We start from the raw sequence: 17430 nt of genomic DNA on the forward strand, positions 1-17430 counted from the left end.
ATCACGATCACTGCTCCACATTCATTCAAGATGTTGAAGAATTGCAGTGGTCTCTTTTAATATTAACAAGATATGAGTAATGCATGGGGCACAGACCAGGAGCACCAGGGCGATTCTGACGAAATTGCATTTGAAAGTTTATTTTAGGCAATTTTCAGTTAAAAGCTCGGAAAGGGGACCAGTATCAAACGTAATAACGACGAGGATGGGATCCGCATTCTCGATTAACAGTCCATCGCCTCAACCTCTCGGCCACCTCGTCTCAACCATGCACTGCTCTCAGCCATTCCATTTCCTGGTTTTTGCATCTAAGCAGAAATACCCTGAAAGAAAGTCCACTTCACCTCTTATCCTGCCCATGCACACAGATCTACAATGTTGAAAATGTACAATCAGCATAATGTAAGCAAAAGGCCTTCCGCTGCTTCAGTTGAGGGACTGTCAAAAATAGTCGGTTTGAAGCCAGATTCAGAACAGAAAAAGTGTCGCCGAGTTAATTGAACGACCGCGGCAGGACCCGAACCTGCAATCGTCTGATAACTGAAATACCTCGACAAACGAAGTCAGACGCTTTATCCATTAGGCCACGCGGCCACTGATGCAGCTACACCTCTTTTTATGGGGAGAATTGTGATCAGATTCAATTAAAATGCTGGCCAAAAAGAAACGGATTGAGGAAAAGATAAACATATTTTAACTGAATGAACAGGACTTCTGCGAGCTTTGTTTGCACCAGCGCAGGGAATCGCAATGCAACTTGAAACATAACATCGGCGGCTCGTTGGTCTAGGGGTATGATTCTCACTTCGGGAATTTCTATGGCTTAAAATGCGAGAGGTCCCGGGTTCAAATCCCGGACGAGCCCCGACACATTTAGTTAAACTCAACACCTCAGTGATGAAAGCTTGAAATCGCTCTACGTTAAAAAAAACGGAATGATCCGGGACTGTGAGCTCTGCCATTTTAAACAGACACAGAATGATCCGGGACTGTGAGCACTCCCGGTGTAAACAGACCCAGAGTGATTAACAACTGACCACGACCCATTCCATTAAAGACAGGCCTGATTTTCAATGCTTATGAAATCGATGGCAACATAAATCGGACTGTTTCTATAATAGGCGGCCGATTACAATGCCCGCTCTTCTGCTGGACGACAAATTGAAGGTTTACTCCATTATAATTTTTCCATTTCTCTCCAGCCAAATGAACTGAGTGTAGGTGTCAGCCGTGGCTCAGCGGCAGCAAAGTCAAGCAGCACTCCAGAGACTTGAGCACATAATCCAGGCTGACACTCCAGTGCAGTACTGAGGTAGTGCTGCACTGTTGGTGCCCCCGTCTTGCAGGTAAGACGTTAAGCCGGGCCCTCCGATCCCATGAGAGTATGCCGAAAAGAACGAGGATTTCTCGCCCATTATTTCGCTCTCAACCAAAGACACTAAAACAGAAAATCTCTTCATTAAGGTTGATAAATATTTTTGAAATTACATTGCCTCCTAAAGGAGAAATTTATGTTTCTGCTCCCTAAACATTTGCCTCTGGCCCCGCTAATCTTTCAATCGGTGACAATCTCAGCAGAAGAAAGGAGGAGTTCGACAATCTCCGAATCACGATCACTGCTCCACATTCATTCAAGATGTTGAAGAATTGCAGTGGTCTCTTTTAATTTTAACAAGATATGAGTAATGCATGGGGCACAGACCAGGAGCACCAGGGCGATTCTGACGAAATTGCATTTGAAAGTTTATTTTAGGCAATTTTCAGTTAAAAGCTCGGAAAGGGGACCAGTATCAAACGTAATAACGACGAGGATGGGATCCGCATTCTCGATTAACAGTCCATCGCCTCAACCTCTCGGCCACCTCGTCTCAACCATGCACTGCTCTCAGCCATTCCATTTCCTGTTATATGCATCTAAGCAGAAATACCCTGAAAGAAAGTCCACTTCACCTCTTATCCTGCCCATGCACACAGATCTACAATGTTGAAAATGTACAATCAGCATAATGTAAGCAAAAGGCCTTCCGCTGCTTCAGTTGAGGGACTGTCAAAAATGGTCGGTTTGAAGCCAGATTCAGAACAGAAAAAGTGTCGCCGAGTTAATTGAACGACCGCGGCAAGGCTCGAACCTGCAATCGTCTGATAACTGAAATACCTCGTAACCGAAGTCAGACGCCTTATCCATTAGGCCACGCGACCACTGATGCGGCTGTACCTCTTTTTATGGGGAGAATTGTGATCAGATTCAATTAAAATGCTCGCCAAAAAGAAACGGATTGAGGATAAGATAAACATATTTAACTGAATGAACAGGACTTCTGCGAGCTGGGTTTGCACCAGCGCAGGGAATCGCAATGCAACTTGAAGCATAACATCGGCGGCTCGTTGATCTAGGGGTATGATTCTCGCTTAGGGAATTTCTGTGGCTTAAAATGCGAGAGGTCCCGGGTTCAAATCCCGGACGAGCCCCGACACATTTAGTTAAACTCAACACCTCAGTGATGAAAGCTGAAATCGCTCTACGTTAAAAAAAACGGAATGATCCGGGACTGTGAGCTCTGCCATTTTAAACAGACACAGAATGATCCGGGACTGTGAGCACTCCCGGTGTCAACAGACCCAGAGTGATTAACAACTGACCACGACCCATTCCATTAAAGACAGGCCTGATTTTCAATGCTTATGAAATCGATGGCAACATAAATCGGACTGTTTCTATAATAGGCGGCCGATTACAATGCCCGCTCTTCTGCTGGACGACAAATTGAAGGTTTACTCCATTATAATTTTTCCATTTTTCTCCGTCATTTCTCTCCAGCCAAATGAACTGAGTGTAGGTGTCAGCCGTGGCTCAGCGGCAGCAAAGTCAAGCAGCACTCCAGAGACTTGAGCACATAATCCAGGCTGACACTCCAGTGCAGTACTGAGGTAGTGCTGCATTGTTGTTGCCCCCGTCTTGCTGGTAAGACGTTAAACCGGGCCCTCCGATCCCATGAGAGTATGCCGAAAAGAACGAGGATTTCTCGCCCATTATTTAGCTCTCAACCAAAGACACTAAAACAGAAAATCTCTTCATTAAGGTTGATAAATATTTTTGAAATTACATTGCCTCCTAAAGGAGAACTTTATGTTTCTGCCCCTAAACATTTGCCTCTGGTCCCGCTAATCTTTCATTCGGTGACAATCTCAGCAGAAGAAAGGAGGAGTTCGACAATCTCCGAATCACGATCACTGCTCCACATTCATTCAAGATGTTGAAGAATTGCAGTGGTCTCTTTTAATTTTAACAAGATATGAGTAATGCATGGGGCACAGACCAGGAGCACCAGGGCGATTCTGACGAAATTGCATTTGAAAGTTTATTTTAGGCAATTTTCAGTTAAAAGCTCGGAAAGGGGACCAGTATCAAACGTTATAACGACGAGGATGGGATCCGCATTCTCGATTAACAGTCCATCGCCTCAACCTCTCGGCCACCTCGTCTCAACCATGCACTGCTCTCAGCCATTCCATTTCCTGGTTTTTGCATCTAAGCAGAAATACCCTGAAAGAAAGTCCACTTCACCTCTTATCCTGCCCATGCACACAGATCCACAATGTTGAAAATGTATAATCAGCTTAATGTAAGCAAAAGGCCTTCCGCTGCTTCAGTTGAGGGACTGTCAAAAATGGTCGGTTTGAAGCCAGATTCAGAACAGAAAAAGTGTCGCCGAGTTAATTGAACGACCGCGGCAGGACTCGAACCGGCAATCGTCTGATAACTGAAATACCTCGAAACCGAAGTCAGACGCCTTATCCATTAGGCCACGCGGCCACTGATGCGGCTGGATCTCTTTTTATGGGGAGAATTGTGATCAGATTCAATTAAAATGCTCGCCAAAAAGAAACGGATTGAGGAAAAGATAAACATATTTTAACTGAATGAACAGGACTTCTGCGAGCTGGGTTTGCACCAGCGCAGGGAATCGCAATGCAACTTGAAGCATAACATCGGCGGCTCGTTGATCTAGGGGTATGATTCTCGCTTAGGGAATTTCTGTGGCTTAAAATGCGAGAGGTCCCGGGTTCAAATCCCGGACGAGCCCCGACACATTTAGTTAAACTCAACACCTCAGTGATGAAAGCTGAAATCGCTCTACGTTAAAAAAAACGGAATGATCCGGGACTGTGAGCTCTGCCATTTTAAACAGACACAGAATGATCCGGGACTGTGAGCACTCCCGGTGTAAACAGACCCAGAGTGATTAACAACTGACCACGACCCATTCCATTAAAGACAGGCCTGATTTTCAATGCTTATGAAATCGATGGCAACATAAATCGGACTGTTTCTATAATAGGCGGCCGATTACAATGCCCGCTCTTCTGCTGGACGACAAATTGAAGGTTTACTCCATTATAATTTTTCCATTTCTCTCCAGCCAAATGAACTGAGTGTAGGTGTCAGCCGTGGCTCAGCGGCAGCAAAGTCAAGCAGCACTCCAGAGACTTGAGCACATAATCCAGGCTGACACTCCAGTGCATTACTGAGGTAGTGCTGCACTGTTGGTGCCCCCGTCTTGCAGGTAAGACGTTAAGCCGGGCCCTCCGATCCCATGAGAGTATACCGAAAAGAACGAGGATTTCTCGCCCATTATTTCGCTCTCAACCAAAGACACTAAAACAGAAAATCTCTTCATTAAGGTTGATAAATATTTTTGAAATTACATTGCCTCCTAAAGGAGAAATTTATGTTTCTGCTCCCTAAACATTTGCCTCTGGCCCCGCTAATCTTTCAATCGGTGACAATCTCAGCAGAAGAAAGGAGGAGTTCGACAATCTCCGAATCACGATCACTGCTCCACATTCATTCAAGATGTTGAAGAATTGCAGTGGTCTCTTTTAATTTTAACAAGATATGAGTAATGCATGGGGCACAGACCAGGAGCACCAGGGCGATTCTGACGAAATTGCATTTGAAAGTTTATTTTAGGCAATTTTCAGTTAAAAGCTCGGAAAGGGGACCAGTATCAAACGTTATAACGACGAGGATGGGATCCGCATTCTCGATTAACAGTCCATCGCCTCAACCTCTCGGCCACCTCGTCTCAACCATGCACTGCTCTCAGCCATTCCATTTCCTGGTTTTTGCATCTAAGCAGAAATACCCTGAAAGAAAGTCCACTTCACCTCTTATCCTGCCCATGCACACAGATCTACAATGTTGAAAATGTACAATCAGCATAATGTAAGCAAAAGGCCTTCCGCTGCTTCAGTTGAGGGACTGTCAAAAATGGTCGGTTTGAAGCCAGATTCAGAACAGAAAAAGTGTCGCCGAGTTAATTGAACGACCGCGGCAGGACTCGAACCTGTAATCGTCTAGATAACTGAAATACCTCGTAACCGAAGTCAGACGCCTTATCCATTAGGCCACGCGACCACTGATGCGGCTGTACCTCTTTTTATGGGGAGAATTGTGATCAGATTCAATTAAAATGCTCGCCAAAAAGAAACGGATTGAGGATAAGATAAACATATTTAACTGAATGAACAGGACTTCTGCGAGCTGGGTTTGCACCAGCGCAGGGAATCGCAATGCAACTTGAAATATAACATCGGCGGCTGGTTGGTCTAGGGGTATGATTCTCGCTTAGGGAATTTCTGTGGCTTAAAATGCGAGAGATCCCGGGTTCAAATCCCGGACGAGCCCCGATACATTTAGTTAAACTCAACACCTCAGTGATGAAAGCTGAAATCGCTCTACGTTAAAAAAAACGGAATGATCCGGGACTGTGAGCTCTGCCATTTTAAACAGACACAGAATGATCCGGGACTGTGAGCACTCCCGGTGTCAACAGACCCAGAGTGATTAACAACTGACCACGACCCATTCCATTAAAGACAGGCCTGATTTTCAATGCTTATGAAATCGATGGCAACATAAATCGGACTGTTTCTATAATAGGCGGCCGATTACAATGCCCGCTCTTCTGCTGGACGACAAATTGAAGGTTTACTCCATTATAATTTTTCCATTTTTCTCCGTCATTTCTCTCCAGCCAAATGAACTGAGTGTAGGTGTCAGCCGTGGCTCAGCGGCAGCAAAGTCAAGCAGCACTCCAGAGACTTGAGCACATAATCCAGGCTGACACTCCAGTGCAGTACTGAGGTAGTGCTGCATTGTTGTTGCCCCCGTCTTGCTGGTAAGACGTTAAACCGGGCCCTCCGATCCCATGAGAGTATGCCGAAAAGAACGAGGATTTCTCGCCCATTATTTAGCTCTCAACCAAAGACACTAAAACAGAAAATCTCTTCATTAAGGTTGATAAATATTTTTGAAATTACATTGCCTCCTAAAGGAGAATTTTATGTTTCTGCCCCTAAACATTTGCCTCTGGTCCCGCTAATCTTTCATTCGGTGACAATCTCAGCAGAAGAAAGGAGGAGTTCGACAATCTCCGAATCACGATCACTGCTCCACATTCATTCAAGATGTTGAAGAATTGCAGTGGTCTCTTTTAATTTTAACAAGATATGAGTAATGCATGGGGCACAGACCAGGAGCACCAGGGCGATTCTGACGAAATTGCATTTGAAAGTTTATTTTAGGCAATTTTCAGTTAAAAGCTCGGAAAGGGGACCAGTATCAAACGTTATAACGACGAGGATGGGATCCGCATTCTCGATTAACAGTCCATCGCCTCAACCTCTCGGCCACCTCGTCTCAACCATGCACTGCTCTCAGCCATTCCATTTCCTGGTTTTTGCATCTAAGCAGAAATACCCTGAAAGAAAGTCCACTTCACCTCTTATCCTGCCCATGCACACAGATCCACAATGTTGAAAATGTATAATCAGCTTAATGTAAGCAAAAGGCCTTCCGCTGCTTCAGTTGAGGGACTGTCAAAAATGGTCGGTTTGAAGCCAGATTCAGAACAGAAAAAGTGTCGCCGAGTTAATTGAACGACCGCGGCAGGACTCGAACCTGCAATCGTCTGATAACTGAAATACCTCGAAACCGAAGTCAGACGCCTTATCCATTAGGCCACGCGGCCACTGATGCGGCTGGATCTCTTTTTATGGGGAGAATTGTGATCAGATTCAATTAAAATGCTCGCCAAAAAGAAACGGATTGAGGAAAAGATAAACATATTTTAACTGAATGAACAGGACTTCTGCGAGCTGGGTTTGCACCAGCGCAGGGAATCGCAATGCAACTTGAAGCATAACATCGGCGGCTCGTTGATCTAGGGGTATGATTCTCGCTTAGGGAATTTCTGTGGCTTAAAATGCGAGAGGTCCCGGGTTCAAATCCCGGACGAGCCCCGACACATTTAGTTAAACTCAACACCTCAGTGATGAAAGCTGAAATCGCTCTACGTTAAAAAAAACGGAATGATCCGGGACTGTGAGCTCTGCCATTTTAAACAGACACAGAATGATCCGGGACTGTGAGCACTCCCGGTGTAAACAGACCCAGAGTGATTAACAACTGACCACGACCCATTCCATTAAAGACAGGCCTGATTTTCAATGCTTATGAAATCGATGGCAACATAAATCGGACTGTTTCTATAATAGGCGGCCGATTACAATGCCCGCTCTTCTGCTGGACGACAAATTGAAGGTTTACTCCATTTTAATTTTTCCATTTCTCTCCAGCCAAATGAACTGAGTGTAGGTGTCAGCCGTGGCTCAGCGGCAGCAAAGTCAAGCAGCACTCCAGAGACTTGAGCACATAATCCAGGCTGACACTCCAGTGCAGTACTGAGGTAGTGCTGCATTGTTGTTGCCCCCGTCTTGCTGGTAAGACGTTAAACCGGGCCCTCCGATCCCATGAGAGTATGCCGAAAAGAACGAGGATTTCTCGCCCATTATTTAGCTCTCAACCAAAGACACTAAAACAGAAAATCTCTTCATTAAGGTTGATAAATATTTTTGAAATTACATTGCCTCCTAAAGGAGAATTTTATGTTTCTGCCCCTAAACATTTGCCTCTGGTCCCGCTAATCTTTCATTCGGTGACAATTTCAGCAGAAGAAAGGAGGAGTTCGACAATCTCCGAATCACGATCACTGCTCCACATTCATTCAAGATGTTGAAGAATTGCAGTGGTCTCTTTTAATTTTAACAAGATATGAGTAATGCATGGGGCACAGACCAGGAGCACCAGGGCGATTCTGACGAAATTGCATTTGAAAGTTTATTTTAGGCAATTTTCAGTTAAAAGCTCGGAAAGGGGACCAGTATCAAACGTTATAACGACGAGGATGGGATCCGCATTCTCGATTAACAGTCCATCGCCTCAACCTCTCGGCCACCTCGTCTCAACCATGCACTGCTCTCAGCCATTCCATTTCCTGGTTTTTGCATCTAAGCAGAAATACCCTGAAAGAAAGTCCACTTCACCTCTTATCCTGCCCATGCACACAGATCCACAATGTTGAAAATGTATAATCAGCTTAATGTAAGCAAAAGGCCTTCCGCTGCTTCAGTTGAGGGACTGTCAAAAATGGTCGGTTTGAAGCCAGATTCAGAACAGAAAAAGTGTCGCCGAGTTAATTGAACGACCGCGGCAGGACTCGAACCTGCAATCGTCTGATAACTGAAATACCTCGAAACCGAAGTCAGACGCCTTATCCATTAGGCCACGCGGCCACTGATGCGGCTGGATCTCTTTTTATGGGGAGAATTGTGATTAGATTCAATTAAAATGCTCGCCAAAAAGAAACGGATTGAGGAAAAGATAAACATATTTTAACTGAATGAACAGGACTTCTGCGAGCTGGGTTTGCACCAGCGCAGGGAATCGCAATGCAACTTGAAGCATAACATCGGCGGCTCGTTGATCTAGGGGTATGATTCTCGCTTAGGGAATTTCTGTGGCTTAAAATGCGAGAGGTCCCGGGTTCAAATCCCGGACGAGCCCCGACACATTTAGTTAAACTCAACACCTCAGTGATGAAAGCTGAAATCGCTCTACGTTAAAAAAAACGGAATGATCCGGGACTGTGAGCTCTGCCATTTTAAACAGACACAGAATGATCCGGGACTGTGAGCACTCCCGGTGTAAACAGACCCAGAGTGATTAACAACTGACCACGACCCATTCCATTAAAGACAGGCCTGATTTTCAATGCTTATGAAATCGATGGCAACATAAATCGGACTGTTTCTATAATAGGCGGCCGATTACAATGCCCGCTCTTCTGCTGGACGACAAATTGAAGGTTTACTCCATTTTAATTTTTCCATTTCTCTCCAGCCAAATGAACTGAGTGTAGGTGTCAGCCGTGGCTCAGCGGCAGCAAAGTCAAGCAGCACTCCAGAGACTTGAGCACATAATCCAGGCTGACACTCCAGTGCAGTACTGAGGTAGTGCTGCACTGTTGGTGCCCCCGTCTTGCAGGTAAGACGTTAAGCCGGGCCCTCCGATCCCATGAGAGTATGCCGAAAAGAACGAGGATTTCTCGCCCATTATTTAGCTCTCAACCAAAGACACTAAAACAGAAAATCTCTTCATTAAGGTTGATAAATATTTTTGAAATTACATTGCCTCCTAAAGGAGAAATTTATGTTTCTGCTCACTAAACATTTGCCTCTGGTCCCGCTAATCTTGCAATCGGTGACAATCTCAGCAGAAGAAAGGAGGAGTTCGACAATCTCCGAATCACGACCACTGCTCCACATTCATTCAAGATGTTGAAGAATTGCAGTGGTCTCTTTTAATTTTAACAAGATATGAGTAATGCATGGGGCACAGACCAGGAGCACCAGGGCGATTCTGACGAAATTGCATTTGAATGTTTATTTTAGGCAATTTTCAATTAAAAGCTCGGAAAGGGGACCAGTATCAAACGTAATAACGACGAGGATGGGATCCGCATTCTCGATTAACAGTCCATCGCCTCAACCTCTCGGCCACCTCGTCTCAACCATGCACTGCTCTCAGCCATTCCATTTCCTGGTTTTTGCATCTAAGCAGAAATACCCTGAAAGAAAGTCCACTTCACCTCTTATCCTGCCCATGCACACAGATCCACAATGTTGAAAATGTATAATCAGCTTAATGTAAGCAAAAGGCCTTCCGCTGCTTCAGTTGAGGGACTGTCAAAAATGGTCGGTTTGAAGCCAGATTCAGAACAGAAAAAGTGTCGCCGAGTTAATTGAACGACCGCGGCAGGACTCGAACCTGCAATCGTCTGATAACTGAAATACCTCGAAACCGAAGTCAGACGCCTTATCCATTAGGCCACGCGGCCACTGATGCGGCTGGATCTCTTTTTATGGGGAGAATTGTGATCAGATTCAATTAAAATGCTCGCCAAAAAGAAACGGATTGAGGAAAAGATAAACATATTTTAACTGAATGAACAGGACTTCTGCGAGCTGGGTTTGCACCAGCGCAGGGAATCGCAATGCAACTTGAAGCATAACATCGGCGGCTCGTTGATCTAGGGGTATGATTCTCGCTTAGGGAATTTCTGTGGCTTAAAATGCGAGAGGTCCCGGGTTCAAATCCCGGACGAGCCCCGACACATTTAGTTAAACTCAACACCTCAGTGATGAAAGCTGAAATCGCTCTACGTTAAAAAAAACGGAATGATCCGGGACTGTGAGCTCTGCCATTTTAAACATACACAGAATGATCCGGGACTGTGAGCACTCCCGGTGTAAACAGACCCAGAGTGATTAACAACTGACCACGACCCATTCCATTAAAGACAGGCCTGATTTTCAATGCTTATGAAATCGATGGCAACATAAATCGGACTGTTTCTATAATAGGCGGCCGATTACAATGCCCGCTCTTCTGCTGGACGACAAATTGAAGGTTTACTCCATTTTAATTTTTCCATTTCTCTCCAGCCAAATGAACTGAGTGTAGGTGTCAGCCGTGGCTCAGCGGCAGCAAAGTCAAGCAGCACTCCAGAGACTTGAGCACATAATCCAGGCTGACACTCCAGTGCAGTACTGAGGTAGTGCTGCATTGTTGTTGCCCCCGTCTTGCTGGTAAGACGTTAAACCGGGCCCTCCGATCCCATGAGAGTATGCCGAAAAGAACGAGGATTTCTCGCCCATTATTTAGCTCTCAACCAAAGACACTAAAACAGAAAATCTCTTCATTAAGGTTGATAAATATTTTTGAAATTACATTGCCTCCTAAAGGAGAATTTTATGTTTCTGCCCCTAAACATTTGCCTCTGGTCCCGCTAATCTTTCATTCGGTGACAATTTCAGCAGAAGAAAGGAGGAGTTCGACAATCTCCGAATCACGATCACTGCTCCACATTCATTCAAGATGTTGAAGAATTGCAGTGGTCTCTTTTAATTTTAACAAGATATGAGTAATGCATGGGGCACAGACCAGGAGCACCAGGGCGATTCTGACGAAATTGCATTTGAAAGTTTATTTTAGGCAATTTTCAGTTAAAAGCTCGGAAAGGGGACCAGTATCAAACGTTATAACGACGAGGATGGGATCCGCATTCTCGATTAACAGTCCATCGCCTCAACCTCTCGGCCACCTCGTCTCAACCATGCACTGCTCTCAGCCATTCCATTTCCTGGTTTTTGCATCTAAGCAGAAATACCCTGAAAGAAAGTCCACTTCACCTCTTATCCTGCCCATGCACACAGATCCACAATGTTGAAAATGTATAATCAGCTTAATGTAAGCAAAAGGCCTTCCGCTGCTTCAGTTGAGGGACTGTCAAAAATGGTCGGTTTGAAGCCAGATTCAGAACAGAAAAAGTGTCGCCGAGTTAATTGAACGACCGCGGCAGGACTCGAACCTGCAATCGTCTGATAACTGAAATACCTCGAAACCGAAGTCAGACGCCTTATCCATTAGGCCACGCGGCCACTGATGCGGCTGGATCTCTTTTTATGGGGAGAATTGTGATTAGATTCAATTAAAATGCTCGCCAAAAAGAAACGGATTGAGGAAAAGATAAACATATTTTAACTGAATGAACAGGACTTCTGCGAGCTGGGTTTGCACCAGCGCAGGGAATCGCAATGCAACTTGAAGCATAACATCGGCGGCTCGTTGATCTAGGGGTATGATTCTCGCTTAGGGAATTTCTGTGGCTTAAAATGCGAGAGGTCCCGGGTTCAAATCCCGGACGAGCCCCGACACATTTAGTTAAACTCAACACCTCAGTGATGAAAGCTGAAATCGCTCTACGTTAAAAAAAACGGAATGATCCGGGACTGTGAGCTCTGCCATTTTAAACAGACACAGAATGATCCGGGACTGTGAGCACTCCCGGTGTAAACAGACCCAGAGTGATTAACAACTGACCACGACCCATTCCATTAAAGACAGGCCTGATTTTCAATGCTTATGAAATCGATGGCAACATAAATCGGACTGTTTCTATAATAGGCGGCCGATTACAATGCCCGCTCTTCTGCTGGACGACAAATTGAAGGTTTACTCCATTTTAATTTTTCCATTTCTCTCCAGCCAAATGAACTGAGTGTAGGTGTCAGCCGTGGCTCAGCGGCAGCAAAGTCAAGCAGCACTCCAGAGACTTGAGCACATAATCCAGGCTGACACTCCAGTGCAGTACTGAGGTAGTGCTGCACTGTTGGTGCCCCCGTCTTGCAGGTAAGACGTTAAGCCGGGCCCTCCGATCCCATGAGAGTATGCCGAAAAGAACGAGGATTTCTCGCCCATTATTTAGCTCTCAACCAAAGACACTAAAACAGAAAATCTCTTCATTAAGGTTGATAAATATTTTTGAAATTACATTGCCTCCTAAAGGAGAAATTTATGTTTCTGCTCACTAAACATTTGCCTCTGGTCCCGCTAATCTTGCAATCGGTGACAATCTCAGCAGAAGAAAGGAGGAGTTCGACAATCTCCGAATCACGACCACTGCTCCACATTCATTCAAGATGTTGAAGAATTGCAGTGGTCTCTTTTAATTTTAACAAGATATGAGTAATGCATGGGGCACAGACCAGGAGCACCAGGGCGATTCTGACGAAATTGCATTTGAATGTTTATTTTAGGCAATTTTCAATTAAAAGCTCGGAAAGGGGACCAGTATCAAACGTAATAACGACGAGGATGGGATCCGCATTCTCGATTAACAGTCCATCGCCTCAACCTCTCGGCCACCTCGTCTCAACCATGCACTGCTCTCAGCCATTCCATTTCCTGTTATTTGCATCTAAGCAGAAATACCCTGAAAGAAAGTCCACTTCACCTCTTATCCTGCCCATGCACACAGATCTACAATGTTGAAAATGTACAATCAGCATAATGTAAGCAAAAGGCCTTCCGCTGCTTCAGTTGAGGGACTGTCAAAAATGGTCGGTTTGAAGCCAGATTCAGAACAGAAAAAGTGTCGCCGAGTTAATTGAACGACCGCGGCAGGACTCGAACCTGTAATCATCTAGATAACTGAAATACCTCGCAACCGAAGTCAGACGCCTTATCCATTAGGCCACGCGGCCACTGATGCGGCTGGATCTCTTTTTATGGGGAGAATTGTGAGAAGATTCAATTAAAATGCTCGCCAAAAAGAAACGGATTGAGGAAAAGATAAACATATTTTAACTGAATGAACAGGACTTCTGCGAGCTGGGTTTGCACCAGCGCAGGGAATCGCAATGCAACTTGAAGCATAACATCGGCGGCTCGTTGATCTAGGGGTATGATTCTCGCTTAGGGAATTTCTGTGGCTTAAAATGCGAGAGGTCCCGGGTTCAAATCCCGGACGAGCCCCGACACATTTAGTTAAACTCAACACCTCAGTGATGAAAGCTGAAATCGCTCTACGTTAAAAAAAACGGAATGATCCGGGACTGTGAGCTCTGCCATTTTAAACAGACACAGAATGATCCGGGACTGTGAGCACACCCGGTGTAAACAGACCCAGAGTGATTAACAACTGACCACGACCCATTCCATTAAAGACAGGCCTGATTTTCAATGGTTATGAAATCGATGGCAGCATAAATCGGACTGTTTCTATAATAGGCGGCCGATTACAATGCCCGCTCTTCTGCTGGACGACAAATTGAAGGTTTACTCCATTATAATTTTTCCATTTATCTCCGTCATTTCTCTCCAGCCAAATGAACTGAGTGTAGGTGTCAGCAGTGGCTCAGCGGCAGCAAAGTCAAGCAGCACTCCAGAGACTTGAGCACATAATCCAGGCTGACACTCCAGTGCAGTACTGAGGTAGTGCTGCACTGTTGGTGCCCCCGTCTTGCTGGTAAGACGTTAAACCGGGCCCTCCGATCCCATGAGAGTATGCCGAAAAGAACGAGGATTTCTCGCCCTTTATTTAGCTCTCAACCAAAGACACTAAAACAGAAAATCTCTTCATTAAGGTTGATAAATATTTTTGAAATTACATTGCCTCCTAAAGGAGAAATTTATGTTTCTGCTCCCTAAACATTTGCCTCTGGTCCCGCTAATCTTTCATTCGGTGACAATCTCAGCAGAAGAAAGGAGGAGTTCGACAATCTCCGAATCACGATCACTGCTCCACATTCATTCAAGATGTTGAAGAATTGCAGTCTTCTCTTTTAATTTTAACAAGATATGAGTAATGCATGGGGCACAGACCAGGAGCACCAGGGCGATTCTGACGAAATTGCATTTGAAAGTTTATTTTAGGCAATTTTCAGTTAAAAGCTCGGAAAGGGGACCAGTATCAAACGTAATAACGACGAGGATGGGATCCGCATTCTCGATTAACAGTCCATCGCCTCAACCTCTCGGCCACCTCGTCTCAACCATGCACTGCTCTCAGTCATTCCATTTCCTGGTTTTTGCATCTAAGCAGAAATACCCTGAAAGAAAGTCCACTTCACCTCTTATCCTGCCCATGCACACAGATCTACAATGTTGAAAATGTACAATCAGCATAATGTAAGCAAAAGGCCTTCCGCTGCTTCAGTTGAGGGACTGTCAAAAATGGTCGGTTTGAAGCCAGATTCAGAACAGAAAAAGTGTCGCCGAGTTAATTGAACGACCGCGGCAGGACTCGAACCTGCAATCGTCTGATAATTGAAATACCACGCAACCGAGGTCAGACGCCTTATCCATTAGGCCACGCGGCCACTGATGCGTCTCTACCTCTTTTTATGGGGAGAATTGTGATCAGGTTCAATTAAAATGCTCGCCAAAAAGAAACGGATTGAGGAAAAGATAAACATATTTTAACTGAATGAACAGGACTTCTGCGAGCTGGGTTTGCACCAGCGCAGGGAATCGCAATGCAACTTGAAACATAACATCGGCGGCTCGTTGGTCTAGGGGTATGATTCTCGCTTCGGGAATTTCTGTGGCTTAAAGATGCGAGAGGTCCCGGGTTCAAATCCCGGATGAGCCCCGACACATTTAGTTAAACTCAACATCTCAGTGATGAAAGCTGAAATCGCTCTACGTTAAAAAAAACGGAATGATCCGGGACTGTGAGCTCTGCCATTTTAAACAGACACAGAATGATCCGGGACTGTGAGCACTCCCGATGTAAACAGACCCAGAGTGATTAACAACTGACCACGACTCATTCCATTAAAGACAGGCCTGATTTTCAATGCTGATGAAATCGATGGCAACATAAATCGGACTGTTTCTATAATAGGCGGCCGATTACAATGCCCGCTCTTCTGCTGGACGACAAATTGAAGGTTTACTCCATTATAATTTTTGCATTTATCTCCGTCATTTCTCTCCAGCCAAATGAACTGAGTGTAGGTGTCAGCCGTGGCTCAGCGGCAGCAAAGTCAATCACCACTCCAGAGACTTGAGCACATAATCCAGGCTGACACTCCAGTGCAGTACTGAGGTAGTGCTGCACTGTTGGTGCCCCCGTCTTGCTGGTAAGACGTTAAACCGGGCCCTCCGATCCCATGAGAGTATGCCGAAAAGAACGAGGATTTCTCGCCCATTATTTAGCTCTCAACCAAAGACACTAAAACAGAAAATCTCTTCATTAAGGTTGATAAATATTTTTGAAATTACATTGCCTCCTAAAGGAGATATTTATGTTTCTGCTCCCTAAACATTTGCCTCTGGTCCCGCTAATCTTTCATTCGGTGACAATCTCAGCAGAAGAAAGGAGGAGTTCGACAATCTCCGAATCACGATCACTGCTCCACATTCATTCAAGATGTTGAAGAATTGCAGTGGTCTCTTTTAATTTTAACAAGATATGAGTAATGCATGGGGCACAGACCAGGAGCACCAGGGCGATTCTGACGAAATTGCATTTGAAAGTTTATTTTAGGCAATTTTCAGTTAAAAGCTCGGAAAGGGGACCAGTATCAAACGTAATAACGACGAGGATGGGATCCGCATTCTCGATTAACAGTCCATCGCCTCAACCTCTCGGCCACCTCGTCTCAACCATGCACTGCTCTCAGCCATTCCATTTCCTGGTTTTTGCATCTAAGCAGAAATACCCTGAAAGAAAGTCCACTTCACCTCTTATCCTGCCCATGCACACGGATCTACAATGTTGAAAATGTACAATCAGCATAATGTAAGCAAAAGGCCTTCCGCTGCTTCAGTTGAGGGACTGTCAAAAATGGTCGGTTTGAAGCCAGATTCAGAACAGAAAAAGAGTCGCCGAGTTAATTGAACGACCGCGGCAGGACTCGAACCTGCAATCGTCTAATAACTGAAATACCTCGCAACCGAAGTCAAACGCCTTATCCATTAGGCCACGCGGCCACTGATGCGGCTGTACCTCTTTTTATGGGGAGAATTGTGATCAGATTCAATTAAAATGCTCGCCAAAAAGAAACGGATTGAGGAAAAGATAAACATATTTTAACTGAATGAACAGGACTTCTGCGAGCTGGGTTTGCACCAGCGCAGGGAATCGCAATGCAACTTGCAACATAACATCGGCGGCTCGTTGGTCTAGGGGTATGATTCTCGCTTAGGGAATTTCTGTGGCTTAAAATGCGAGAGGTCCCGGGTTCAAATCCCGGACGAGCCCCGACACATTTAGTTAAACTCAACACCTCAGTGATGAAAGCTGAAATCGCTCTACGTTAAAAAAAAACGGAATGATCCGGGACTGTGAGCTCTGCCATTTTAAACAGACACAGAATGATCCGGGACTGTGAGCACTCCCGGTGTAAACAGACCCAGAGTGATTAACAACTGACCACGACCCATTCCATTAAAGACAGGCCTGATTTTCAATGCTTATGAAATCGATGGCAACATAAATCGGACTGTTTCTATAATAGGCGGCCGATTACAATGCCCGCTCTTCTGCTGGACGACAAATTGAAGGTTTACTCCATTATAATTTTTCCATTTATCTCCGTCATTTCTCTCCAGCCAAATGAACTGAGTGTAGGTGTCAGCCGTGGCTCAGCGGCAGCAAAGTCAAGCAGCACTCCAGAGACTTGAGCACATAATCCAGGCTGACACTCCAGTGCATTACTGAGGTAGTGCTGCACTGT

At 45.1% G+C, this 17430-nt stretch overlaps 14 non-coding genes across 14 annotated transcripts; 10 read left to right on the top strand and 4 right to left on the bottom strand.

Annotated features, from left to right (window-relative positions):
- The first annotated feature begins 775 nt into the window (after positions 1 to 775).
- Positions 776 to 865, top strand: trnap-cgg (transfer RNA proline (anticodon CGG)). The gene is given in 2 exon segments: positions 776 to 811; positions 830 to 865. It is a non-coding gene; the product is annotated as a tRNA-Pro (tRNA).
- A 1514-nt stretch (positions 866 to 2379) lies between these two features.
- trnap-agg (transfer RNA proline (anticodon AGG)) lies at positions 2380 to 2469 on the top strand. Its single transcript is given in 2 exon segments — positions 2380 to 2415; positions 2434 to 2469. It is a non-coding gene; the product is annotated as a tRNA-Pro (tRNA).
- A 1526-nt stretch (positions 2470 to 3995) lies between these two features.
- trnap-agg (transfer RNA proline (anticodon AGG)) lies at positions 3996 to 4085 on the top strand. The gene is given in 2 exon segments: positions 3996 to 4031; positions 4050 to 4085. It is a non-coding gene; the product is annotated as a tRNA-Pro (tRNA).
- Positions 4086 to 6943: 2858 nt separating this feature from the next.
- Positions 6944 to 7034, bottom strand: trnar-ucg (transfer RNA arginine (anticodon UCG)). The gene is given in 2 exon segments: positions 6944 to 6979; positions 6998 to 7034. It is a non-coding gene; the product is annotated as a tRNA-Arg (tRNA).
- A 181-nt stretch (positions 7035 to 7215) lies between these two features.
- On the top strand, positions 7216 to 7305 carry trnap-agg (transfer RNA proline (anticodon AGG)). Its single transcript is given in 2 exon segments — positions 7216 to 7251; positions 7270 to 7305. It is a non-coding gene; the product is annotated as a tRNA-Pro (tRNA).
- A 1241-nt stretch (positions 7306 to 8546) lies between these two features.
- Positions 8547 to 8637, bottom strand: trnar-ucg (transfer RNA arginine (anticodon UCG)). Its single transcript is given in 2 exon segments — positions 8547 to 8582; positions 8601 to 8637. It is a non-coding gene; the product is annotated as a tRNA-Arg (tRNA).
- A 181-nt stretch (positions 8638 to 8818) lies between these two features.
- On the top strand, positions 8819 to 8908 carry trnap-agg (transfer RNA proline (anticodon AGG)). Its single transcript is given in 2 exon segments — positions 8819 to 8854; positions 8873 to 8908. It is a non-coding gene; the product is annotated as a tRNA-Pro (tRNA).
- A 1242-nt stretch (positions 8909 to 10150) lies between these two features.
- trnar-ucg (transfer RNA arginine (anticodon UCG)) lies at positions 10151 to 10241 on the bottom strand. Its single transcript is given in 2 exon segments — positions 10151 to 10186; positions 10205 to 10241. It is a non-coding gene; the product is annotated as a tRNA-Arg (tRNA).
- A 181-nt stretch (positions 10242 to 10422) lies between these two features.
- Positions 10423 to 10512, top strand: trnap-agg (transfer RNA proline (anticodon AGG)). Its single transcript is given in 2 exon segments — positions 10423 to 10458; positions 10477 to 10512. It is a non-coding gene; the product is annotated as a tRNA-Pro (tRNA).
- Positions 10513 to 11753: 1241 nt separating this feature from the next.
- trnar-ucg (transfer RNA arginine (anticodon UCG)) lies at positions 11754 to 11844 on the bottom strand. The gene is given in 2 exon segments: positions 11754 to 11789; positions 11808 to 11844. It is a non-coding gene; the product is annotated as a tRNA-Arg (tRNA).
- A 181-nt stretch (positions 11845 to 12025) lies between these two features.
- Positions 12026 to 12115, top strand: trnap-agg (transfer RNA proline (anticodon AGG)). Its single transcript is given in 2 exon segments — positions 12026 to 12061; positions 12080 to 12115. It is a non-coding gene; the product is annotated as a tRNA-Pro (tRNA).
- Positions 12116 to 13630: 1515 nt separating this feature from the next.
- Positions 13631 to 13720, top strand: trnap-agg (transfer RNA proline (anticodon AGG)). Its single transcript is given in 2 exon segments — positions 13631 to 13666; positions 13685 to 13720. It is a non-coding gene; the product is annotated as a tRNA-Pro (tRNA).
- A 1527-nt stretch (positions 13721 to 15247) lies between these two features.
- trnap-cgg (transfer RNA proline (anticodon CGG)) lies at positions 15248 to 15338 on the top strand. The gene is given in 2 exon segments: positions 15248 to 15283; positions 15303 to 15338. It is a non-coding gene; the product is annotated as a tRNA-Pro (tRNA).
- A 1527-nt stretch (positions 15339 to 16865) lies between these two features.
- trnap-agg (transfer RNA proline (anticodon AGG)) lies at positions 16866 to 16955 on the top strand. Its single transcript is given in 2 exon segments — positions 16866 to 16901; positions 16920 to 16955. It is a non-coding gene; the product is annotated as a tRNA-Pro (tRNA).
- The last annotated feature ends 475 nt before the right edge of the window (positions 16956 to 17430 follow it).

Source organism: Somniosus microcephalus, unplaced genomic scaffold (genome assembly GCF_052327205.1).
Source record: "Somniosus microcephalus isolate GS21.2 unplaced genomic scaffold, FLI_Smic_1.0 unresolved_chr1, whole genome shotgun sequence".
In the NCBI taxonomy this organism is placed as follows: Eukaryota; Metazoa; Chordata; class Chondrichthyes; order Squaliformes; family Somniosidae; genus Somniosus; species Somniosus microcephalus.